At 37.3% G+C, this 10,286-nt stretch overlaps 1 pseudogene; it reads left to right on the top strand.

The window, feature by feature from the left end:
* Window positions 1-10,286, top strand: part of LOC107096586 — a 104,324-nt pseudogene that overhangs the window by 26,421 nt on the left and 67,617 nt on the right.

Below are 10,286 nucleotides of genomic sequence, written 5' to 3' on the forward strand. Positions count from 1 at the left end.
CTTTATGGACATAGTAGCTTTGTGAAGCTGAGTTTTACTGGACCGTTCAGAAGTTTTTATATGAGGTCTGATCTTTGCTTAGCTTTGACCTACAAACTGATGTCAGAATCATTCCCAGAACCATTTTGTTGGAACCATTAGTTCCTTCAAGATTAAGCTTCCTAAGTTGCATCATTCTGACAAGCTAAACCATATAAATGTTACTTGATAAAGCTTGCTGCAAGTGATTCAGCAGAATTTTGAGTGTGACTTTATCAAGGACATTGAATTTATTTTATCATCTGCAAAGGGCTAAAAACATCTTTATTCACAATTGCTCTATTGTTAATTCTCATGTCCTCCCATGCTTATCTTAATTTCATTCTTGCCTTGTCTCTCTTTCTCCTTCCTTGACTGAAAGCTTGTCAGAAGCTGCTCATATTTCAAAAGGTCCTCGGGTGAATAAATGAGATGCCATTCTCCTTGGCATCCACAGCAGGAAACAGAGCTATTTGTTGAGCTTAATGTTCGGCTGCCCAGCAGGCTCACCCCTTCAAAGCGCTGAAGACGGCACTGAGATCACATTTATGCAGTGCCAGAGAAGCCAATTGTTCTCCCAAAGTCTCACCAAATCACAGTCTGCTAATACACACAAACTCAGACAGTGTCACAAGCTATATAATAAAGGCTGTTTATTTAAATCTGTGCACAACTATGAAATTTAGCCTTTTGTCCACAAAGGCTTAATTTTTATGGAATATGTTTTAAATTAGGTGTTTTGTTGTTGGTACCTGCCAGATTTTCAAAGGCTACCGATTGGGAAAAAATAAAAGCAATCAGTCTTTTGAAAGAGGTTTGGTACAGACACAAAATGGGGTGCAGGGCTATTGATCACTCGACAAATCTGGGAGAGGTGAGGATGTGGGGTGTCACATCAGCAGTTGGGATCAATGGGCTGTTTGTTGGTAGTTTGAAAATGCAGATGGATGTCTCAAGGAGAATTGGTTGGGGAGTACTTATTCTATACACTTAGTTAAACCACAGCAACTGATGCATCCCTTAAAAAAAGCAATGATGGTGTATGTGAATAGTAACAGTTACTCTTATTTTCTCTTACTCTTACTTTATATTTAAATATATATCCCTCTGTTATATTTTAATTAATTAAGCTGAATGTTGCTGTTTTAAATATCTTCCAACACAGGATTTGTATTCTCTGTTTTCTTTTGTAGTTGAAAAAGTAGCTGGAATTTAAAACACAGAAGTGTTTAGTTTAAATGTATGAGTGTAAAAAGCTTTCTTATTGTATATAAAACTGAATTTAACTAACATATAGTTATGGTGCTTCAGGCTTTTCCAGGTAACACTAACGCAGACACTGTGATCCAGTACAAACTTGATTACCCAGTGATTGCTCGATATCTACGCCTGATCCCGTTGGACTGGAACCCCACTGGAAGGATCGGACTCCGTCTGGAAATATATGGATGCAGATACAGTGAGTCTGCTTTTAGTAGTGAGAGCATTTTTTAATAAGGTATACGAGAAAGCAGTGTGAGTTTTATTTGCACTTTTAGCATAGAAGAAAAAGCCATTTAGAAACTTGGTTCTGAGTGCCTTTTAAAAATGTCCTGCTACCTTATGTGATAGGATTGGGGAAAATTTAGCTATCTTCTACTCTACTACAGTAGTTTTCAATACTGGTCCTCAAGTAGCACTGCCCTGTATGTGTTAGATTTCTCCTTAATGCCACACACCTGATTAGAAAAGTGAAGAAAAAAAAAAGTTTTTATATTTATAGGAGCAATTTGCAGCATTTAACCACTATGTGTTCCAGGACTATGGATTTTGTAATTTAATTCTTCATTAAAATTTGCAAGTAATCATCTCTGCCTTTTCTACTTTGCTCTGCATTTGGGTCCAGTACAACATGTAACAACCCTGACAGTTTTGCTGTTTGGGTTTTGCCATATTTAATTTGCCAGTAATTTTTTATATTCAAATTTTGTTTTTTTTATTACTTCTAGGCTATTCCTTAGTACATTTTCACATTTCTTTTAGTTTAATTTGTTTCTTCCTTTGTTTCTATTGTTAGATCTTTCCAGCAGCTTTACTTTAGTTATTTCATGGATTTGTTGTTTCCTTTCCTGTGTCATCAGTTCAATCATATTCAGTTCTGTCTTTCTTGTATTTTATTGCTACTAAACATTTAAGTCAGTTCAATCAATCAGCCTTTGTTTTGCTCATGTCCATTTCGACTTAAGTCCTTGTCAAAATTCTTTCCCCCTTCACGGATGAATACTGCTTCCATTCTCCATAAATCTGCTCTGCCCTATCACGCCATGCTGTGTTGGATTGGCAAACCCTTTGGACAAGGTGGTGTAATCTAAGAGATGCTACTGTGAATTCATTAGCCCAGATGTTGAACTGTTATGAGCAAGTTTTCCTCTTTATTATTTACTGAGTTTATTCAGTGTAGCTGTATCTGCTTGTGTTCCACCATCAGCTGATGCAGAAACTACAGGTAATCTTATTAGCTCAGTTGCTGCTAAACTACTACTAACACCATGTTATTTCTGGACATTAAGGTTTGAATCATGCCACAGACTTCCAATAATTAAGCAATTTGTATCCTGCTCTACCAGAGAATACAAAAGTTGGATTTGTTTTATGCAAAGGTCGAGGACTCACGCATCCTTAAATAGGACCTCCTCACATCAAATCAGGCCCCAATTTTGCTTTTACCAAGAAATGATAAGACCTGTGAGACGATGGTAAAAGGAAGCATAAGAAGCCTACAGACTGGGATGTGCTCTGTCAGCCACATGGATAGGATATCAGTGACATGACTGAGTATGTGATTTAATATGGATATATGCTCTGGATAGATAACACCATTGGCACCAAAACAAGGGGGCTGCTTCCCAACAATAAACTATTTATCAGTGGTAACCTAAAGGAACAGCTGAACAAAATGGCCATCAAAAAGGAAGACAGGGAATTATTAAAGAATATACAAAGTCAAGATTAGATTAGAGACAGCATTTGGCATTTTAGAGCAGGGTGTTAGAGAAATTTTCAGCAAAAAAAAAAAAACAAAAAAAAAAACAGAGATGTATGGTAATAAAAAAAGATCCCATCCTTCAAACAGGAGGAGGGTTGAACAGATGGAAGTCTTGACAGAGCGGATAAACTAAGCACATTCTTTATCAGTTTTTCTTGAAGAAAAAGCTCAACATATTTCTTTCCTACTCACAGCAAAACAGATATTCTACATAATTTGAGCTGAAGCTCTATTGTTAGACCTTTTATTTTATCTGCCACCTCCACATGGATCCTTTTCCTTTAATGTCTTCAAAGAAAACTTAAGATGCTGGTGTACTGCCCTTACATCCCACATCATGAGGGTCTTTGATTGACCGATGGCAGCCCATGAGAGAGAAAAAAAGAAAACAAGTAGTTTTATAAGACCACTTTCATTGTGCTTACAAATATAAAGTCTTCCCTGCAGAGGCTATCATACAACTGCTTCAAGAGACTCACTGTCACTTAGATTAGGCAGACAGTACCACCATTATCATGTTATGTGATTTCTCCATTGCATTTAACACAATTCGTTCTAATTTGTTTAGTCAGAAACTCTAGAAGATTCAGAAGGGAGCCAGCTATTCCCTGTATTAAAGTATACTTGATACTGTAGACTACTATTTGTGCGACTTAAGGGTTGTGTGTCTAATGAGGTTGTCAAAAACAGGAGAATAACATGGGACTTTAGTCCTCTTAAAAACAAACATCCTCTGGAGAAATGCTCGGATGACTCTGCAGTCACTGTTGGACAAGTTGTTTAGTATAGAAAGAACGTTTTTGTAAGATTTACAAATAGTCATCCGATTGTTATATATATATATATATATATATATATATATATATATATATATATATATATATATATATATATAATGGATTTCCAACTTTACAACATTAAACCTTTTTCATTTTGTTTTATAGCTTCTGAGGTGGCGGGATTTGATGGAAGAAGCAGCCTTGTCTACAGACTTAGTGCCAGAATGAGCTGGACAGGGAGGGAGAGCATCTCTCTGAAGTTTAAAACTTTTAAGGCATCAGGAACACTGCTTCATGCAAAAGGACAGAGGGATCACAGTCTAAACCTGGCACTGGAAAAAGGAAGGCTACTGCTCTACCACCAGCAAGGTACCAAAGTGAATCATTGCAAATATACACATATATATTTACACTCAAGTCTACACTTTAATTGGCAACAACAACTGTTGTTGTTTGGCCAATAATAATTTTCACCAAGATTTTCACATCTTAAGATTTTTTAAAGTTAATGGATGTCACACTTTGTTTCATCAGTGCTGATATGCTATTTTTATTTTAATTTTATAATTAAGATATTTTAGATTACATCAAATATTGAGAATTACACCTATCATTTCTACCCAGATAACTTTTTGGATTTTAATACCAAAAGAAAATTGATGTATAAATGTTAGTTAAGTATTGGTTTGAAGTGTATGATGCGGCTCAGATCTTATCATTCCATAGCCATCAACATGTCATGAAGTGATAATTACATCTCTACTACTAAGCATGCCATCCATATTTAAGGAAGAGAGGGTTGTGGACCTCAGAGCCTAAGTGGGGTGATCTTTAAATAAGGAGACAAAGTAGAGACTGGAAACATCAACCAGATGTTAGGTGTTCTCTGGAGAGAGGAATCACGCTTCTCAATTTGGAAATCTGATGGAGCAAGACTGGATGGAGCAAGACTGGAAAAAAGCTCTGAAATCTCAGTATTAGCTAATTTTCTGGATATGTTTTTTTTTTTTTATTTGGCCATGTATCCCAATAACCACGATAATATAAAGTTCATCTTATATTAATATACCATTCCATTTACTAGATCCAGAAAAAAATGTATAGTTCAGATTTTGCTGCTGAAATAAACTAATTTTAATAAGTAGGTACTCCTTTACTTAAAACGAATAACACATTTAACAGTTGATAGAAAAAAACATAAGCATTTAGCTATGTACTAAAAACAAGCAAATACTGTATTTTTGTACTTAATTTAAACTGTAACCTTTTGATGATAAACGGTATTAATATGTGCATTCCCATCAACATCAACTGTCAACTTTATTCATTCTAGATACTCAATAAGATCAATTACTTCAGAGGACACTGCTATTATGTGCATTCTCTCATTAATTATCTGGAAGATAAATATTGTTCCAGAAAGAAGAAGAAGTTACCCATTAATTGTAGTTTATTTCATTCCCATCCGTGCCAACTGTTAACTTTAGTTCTTATTTACGTTAGTTTTAAAAAAGAATAAACAACACAATAAAGTTAGTTTATTCCACTGATGCAATCCAGACCATTTAGTTTGTTTTAAATTCAGTACATGCAATTCAATATTGACGTAACTGTATAATTTTAATGTAGCGGTTATTGGGCTGCTGGGCTAAGGAAAAATTCTTAAGTAAAAATAGTATTTTGATTTGCTGTTTTAAACTCATGGTGTGTTTTTAATTGCAAAGTTTGAATTGTGGAAATTCAAAATACTTTTCACAAATTTTTAATTGTGTGGGGTTTTCATATATGCATTTTTTGATATACATTTGTGAATTTTGTTGTACATTTATAAATCTTCTAAGAGTATAGGATCTTGTTGATCATATTTTACCCATAAAAATGTAGCTGTATACTTTTTCAATTTTTTTTAGACCAATTAAGATCAATAGATATGAGCTGAAAGCAGCAGGACATTATGTACACTGCTCGCCCCGGGGCCCTTCATGGCAGCAGCAGTGTTGTTTAGTAAAAGACAGCGGATTAGTTATGACTTCAGTATGACATTTACTACCAATGCCGCCCCTGCAAGAAAATCTTAAGTCAAACAAGGCACAAGTTTCCTGTAGTTAGGTTGGATTGCAGCCTGTTTGTAGTTACACCATAAGTGAACTGCATCTGAGTCTGTTTGAAATTGAACCGGGAACACGTGAAAAAATGCATATTAGAGAAATTGTTGGATTCTAATCCAGTGTTTGTTTATATATTCATTCAAAGGACTCATATTGGTTTAAAATGGACCAATGGCAGGTGTAAATAAACTCTTAATCATTGTGTGGCATCTTAAAAAAGACATTGTTGTACTGTTAGTGTAAAATAATCTAAGCTAAATAATAGTTATATTGAATGTTGCTTCAAAGATTATAGGTTGCTTGTTATGATTAATATTGGTTCTGGTGATAGAGTACAGTTTTTTTGTCAGTGTTTCCAAACTTGAAGAGGGGCGGCCCAACCTGAGTATTTGATTTCAAACAGACATAAGGCTCTTTTCTGTAGACTCTGAAGCTCTACATGGGATGGGTTTAGTCATTATTCACTAATTGTTCATAACTGGGTAAATGTCAGATGAATGCCTAAGCTGCACAGCAATTATGCACTCATTCTTGCTCCCAAGTATCCCCATTTTTGTATGCATGGTTGGAATTTAATTCCTGGTACAATTTGTTCCTTAAATAAAAAGGTGTGAGATGCCGGAAGCATTTTAATAGTATGTTGGTGTTCTGTTTGCCGGATCTGATCCAATTTTGAAGAAACCCAGGGGAATTACACTTATGCCAATCTCCTGAATATTCCCTCTGTGGTGCTTTTCTAATCATAAATCTTTTGCAATTACTGAAAGAAAATATCTCTAGTTTTGGTTTTGTGAAATTGGTAGTTTCTACTGCTGAACATATCCAACATATCCTACTGCTGAACATTGAACATATCCAACACTAAAATCAGCATTAATGCAATATTGTTTATTAACTATTATACAGATGTTTTTTTTTTTATGCTAATTTAGCTGTATTTCATTCTTATCTTTATATTCTTTCATATATTTTTCTAGGTTTTCCCTTTTACCCAGAACTGGAGGTCCATTTTTTTTTTTTTTTTTTTTACAATATCTCTCACAGCTTGATATCTTCCATCAAGTTCTCTCCCTTGTAATCTGGGATGAATGCCACCAATATGTGTTAAAGATGAACTCTCCACATCACAGTGGGGTAGCACAACATAACATGATCCATGGCCTCTACCAAAAAAAGGCTGGTGAACTGAGCAGGCCCTTGAAGGAAAGTATGTGACATATTGGTTTGTAGTTTTGTTGGACCCACATGCAAAATCACAGCGAACCTGGGAATATTAACAGTTTATTTAGAAAAGCAACACAACTCTGGAAGCTGAGAACTGCAGGAAGTAAGTATAACTTTCTGGTTGGTCTGACGGGTGAAAGCAAACTGATCAGGAAGGAGCTGGTTAGGGACAACTGATGACTGATTGATGTGCTTACTTGAGAGATGAAGGGAATTTAATACTTGCTTGACATTAAAAGCAGGAGATCACATCATTGCTTTGCAAGTGTTTCTGGTTTATATAAGGGACACAAATTATTGTATTTGATGTTAATGATATGCAAATAATAGAAAAGGGCTGCACGGTGGGGCATTTCTAGCACTGTTGCCTGGCAGCAATAAAGTTTCAGTGTCTTTCTGGAAATTGTTTGCATGTTCTCTCTGTGCATGCCTGGGTTCTCTCTGGGTACTCTGGCTTCCTCCCACAGTGAAATGATGCACAAGCAAGTATCTGAAGGAGTAAGCGATACGCCTGGAGGTGCCCTGCCTGCATGAAAAGATTTCCTTGGTTGCGGTATTGACCTAGCTGCTGTTTACCACGTGCCAAAAAAAAAAAAAGAATAAATAAAAAGAAAAAGAAAGAAAGAAGGTTTGCAGTTGAGGGGGCCACCCCATGGCCCCCTCAGACCAGTGACTGGAACACGTTCAAAGCTGCAGAAACCTATGACAACCAGACAAATATATATGAGTATGCCATGACTGTGTCACCCTAAGTCAACAAACGCATTAAGGATGTCAGCATCACAAAGATTCCGGTTCACCACCAATCACATTGAGAAGTTTGCAGACGACACCATGGCCTCATCAGACATGACAATGACCAGGACTATACAGAGGAGGTGGAGCAGCTGGTGGGCTGGTGCAAAGATGACAGCCTGATCCTGAATGCAGAGAAGACAAAAGAGATCATCGTCGACTTCAGGAAGAACCGGCCTAATGCTCCACTGCTCATTAACTGCTCAGCTGTAGAGGTGGTCAGCAGCAAATTCCTGGGCTTGCACATCACAGACACCCTCACCTTGACTGTAAACACAACCTCACTAGTCAAAAGTGCACTAAAGCACTTGTACTTCCTGTGGAGGATGAGGAGAGCCCACCCGCCACCACCCATCCTCACCACCTTCTACAGAAGCACCTTAAAGAGCATTCTGGCCAGCTCTCTCGCTGTGTGGTGTGGAGGCCGCAACGCCTCAGACTGAACGAAAGTGAGAAAAGTGGTGAAAACAGCAGAGAGGACCAACGGGGCTCCTTTTGCCTCATGAAAGACATTTCATCCCAGCACTGCATGTCCCGAGTCCGTGACATCATCAATGAACCCTCCCACCCCCACCATGAACAGTTCTCCCTGCTGCCCTCTAGGAAGAGGATTCGCAGCATTCGATGCAGTTCCCGCAGATTCTGCAACAGTTTCTTCCCCACCGTCATCAGACTGCTGAACTGTTGAAAAAACTCTAAATCACAGACTCTGCATCACACCAATAACACCACACCACAATTACTGCATATTTGCACCATATATATTAATGCTCTGAACTTCCATATCAAAGCGTTTTTTGCACCATGTTTTTTTTCTCCCACACTGTTTACATTTGATCACTGCTGCACTTTATGGAATGGAAATGTTTATTTACTGTCTGAAAAGCTGTACTAAATTAAATTTCGTTTTGTTCACACTCTTTGTATACAAAATGACAATTAAAGTTGTCTAAGTCTACACCCGGATATTGGATGGTGTTCAAGTATAAGGATATCCAGCTGTGCACTTGGCACCAGAACAACCTTGGCTGAAGGTTCATTTTGAACTTTGTAGTCATATCTTTTGACATTTGGCCGTATGTCTTAGACACTTGGGTGAAGAGTGAGGTGGAGCTGACCACCTATCACCATCTAGTGGGGAGCTGATTACTTTGGAAGAGGAGTAAGCCGGACAGAGTAGGCCGGTCCAAGTTGGTAGTGAGGGCCTGCTAGGACTTTCTGGTGGTGGCCTTGGTCAGGAACATGTTCAACTCCTACCTCCGGTAAAACTTCTCCTAAATTCCAGAGGAGGCCAGGGACATGGAATCTGAGAGGTCCATGTTCTCTGCCTCCACTGTTGACTCGGCCGCCCGTAGCTGTGGTCATAGGTCTGGATTGCCTGTTGAGGCGACAACAGGCACTTGTAACTGGTGGTGGACACCAGTAGTAAGGGATGCTGTGAGCTTGGTTGACATGTGGGACTCTTGAGGCAGAAAACAGGTTTCATGAGGCCAAGCGTGCCACTGCCCGGCCAGTCAAAAAGGCTTTTTCACGATCCTGGTATTACTGGCCATATTGGTGTTCTCCTGGTTAGGCATTCATTGACATTCATATTGATCCCCCTTTGCATGCTTCCTTTTTTTGGCAGTGCTATTTTTTGTTTTCAATTGACAAACCTCATGATGATGGCATGTGGATCCTATGAGTTTCTCGTCAGCAGGAGGTTGCAATCTTTAATGTACTTTATGAAATGTGTTTTTTAAATTTCCATTTAGACGTAGGATTTGTAAATACATTTTCAACAGTATTCAACAATAGATAAGTAAATGCAATTTAAAAATTAGTCTTTGATGCTTGAATTTATAGGGTGCAAAACAAAACATCTTTTAAGCTGCTTTTCCACTTGTATGATGGAAATGTTAAACTTAAAATGTTGTTTGTTTGTTTTCTTTTGCTGTCTCTCCTGGTCCTTCATAGCTTAAAAGGGGACAAAAACAAGTATATAGTAGCATGAAATAATGAAACATGAAAAAAATAATGAAATGTAATAGACTGATGTAACATTAAATAATTTAATTGGACAATTCATTAATTATATTATATTATATTATATTATATTATATTATATTATATTTAAAAAAAAAACATATTCTATACTTGAACTTTCAAAACTAATTGAATAGGTTGAGTTTTTTTCTGCACCAAGAGCCTGCTGCTGGCAGGGATAGAGTCCAGTAATAGCATCTGTTTTTATTTAACACTAAAAGCTAACTCTTGCTAAAGGAGACCATATGGCATGTTCCACTGAAAGGTGAAACCACTATAAATGAATATGGGATCCTTGAAGTAAAAGCTGAG

Source organism: Cyprinodon variegatus, unplaced genomic scaffold, assembly GCF_000732505.1.
Source record: "Cyprinodon variegatus isolate N-32 unplaced genomic scaffold, C_variegatus-1.0 Scaffold635, whole genome shotgun sequence".
Taxonomy (NCBI): domain Eukaryota; kingdom Metazoa; phylum Chordata; class Actinopteri; order Cyprinodontiformes; family Cyprinodontidae; genus Cyprinodon; species Cyprinodon variegatus.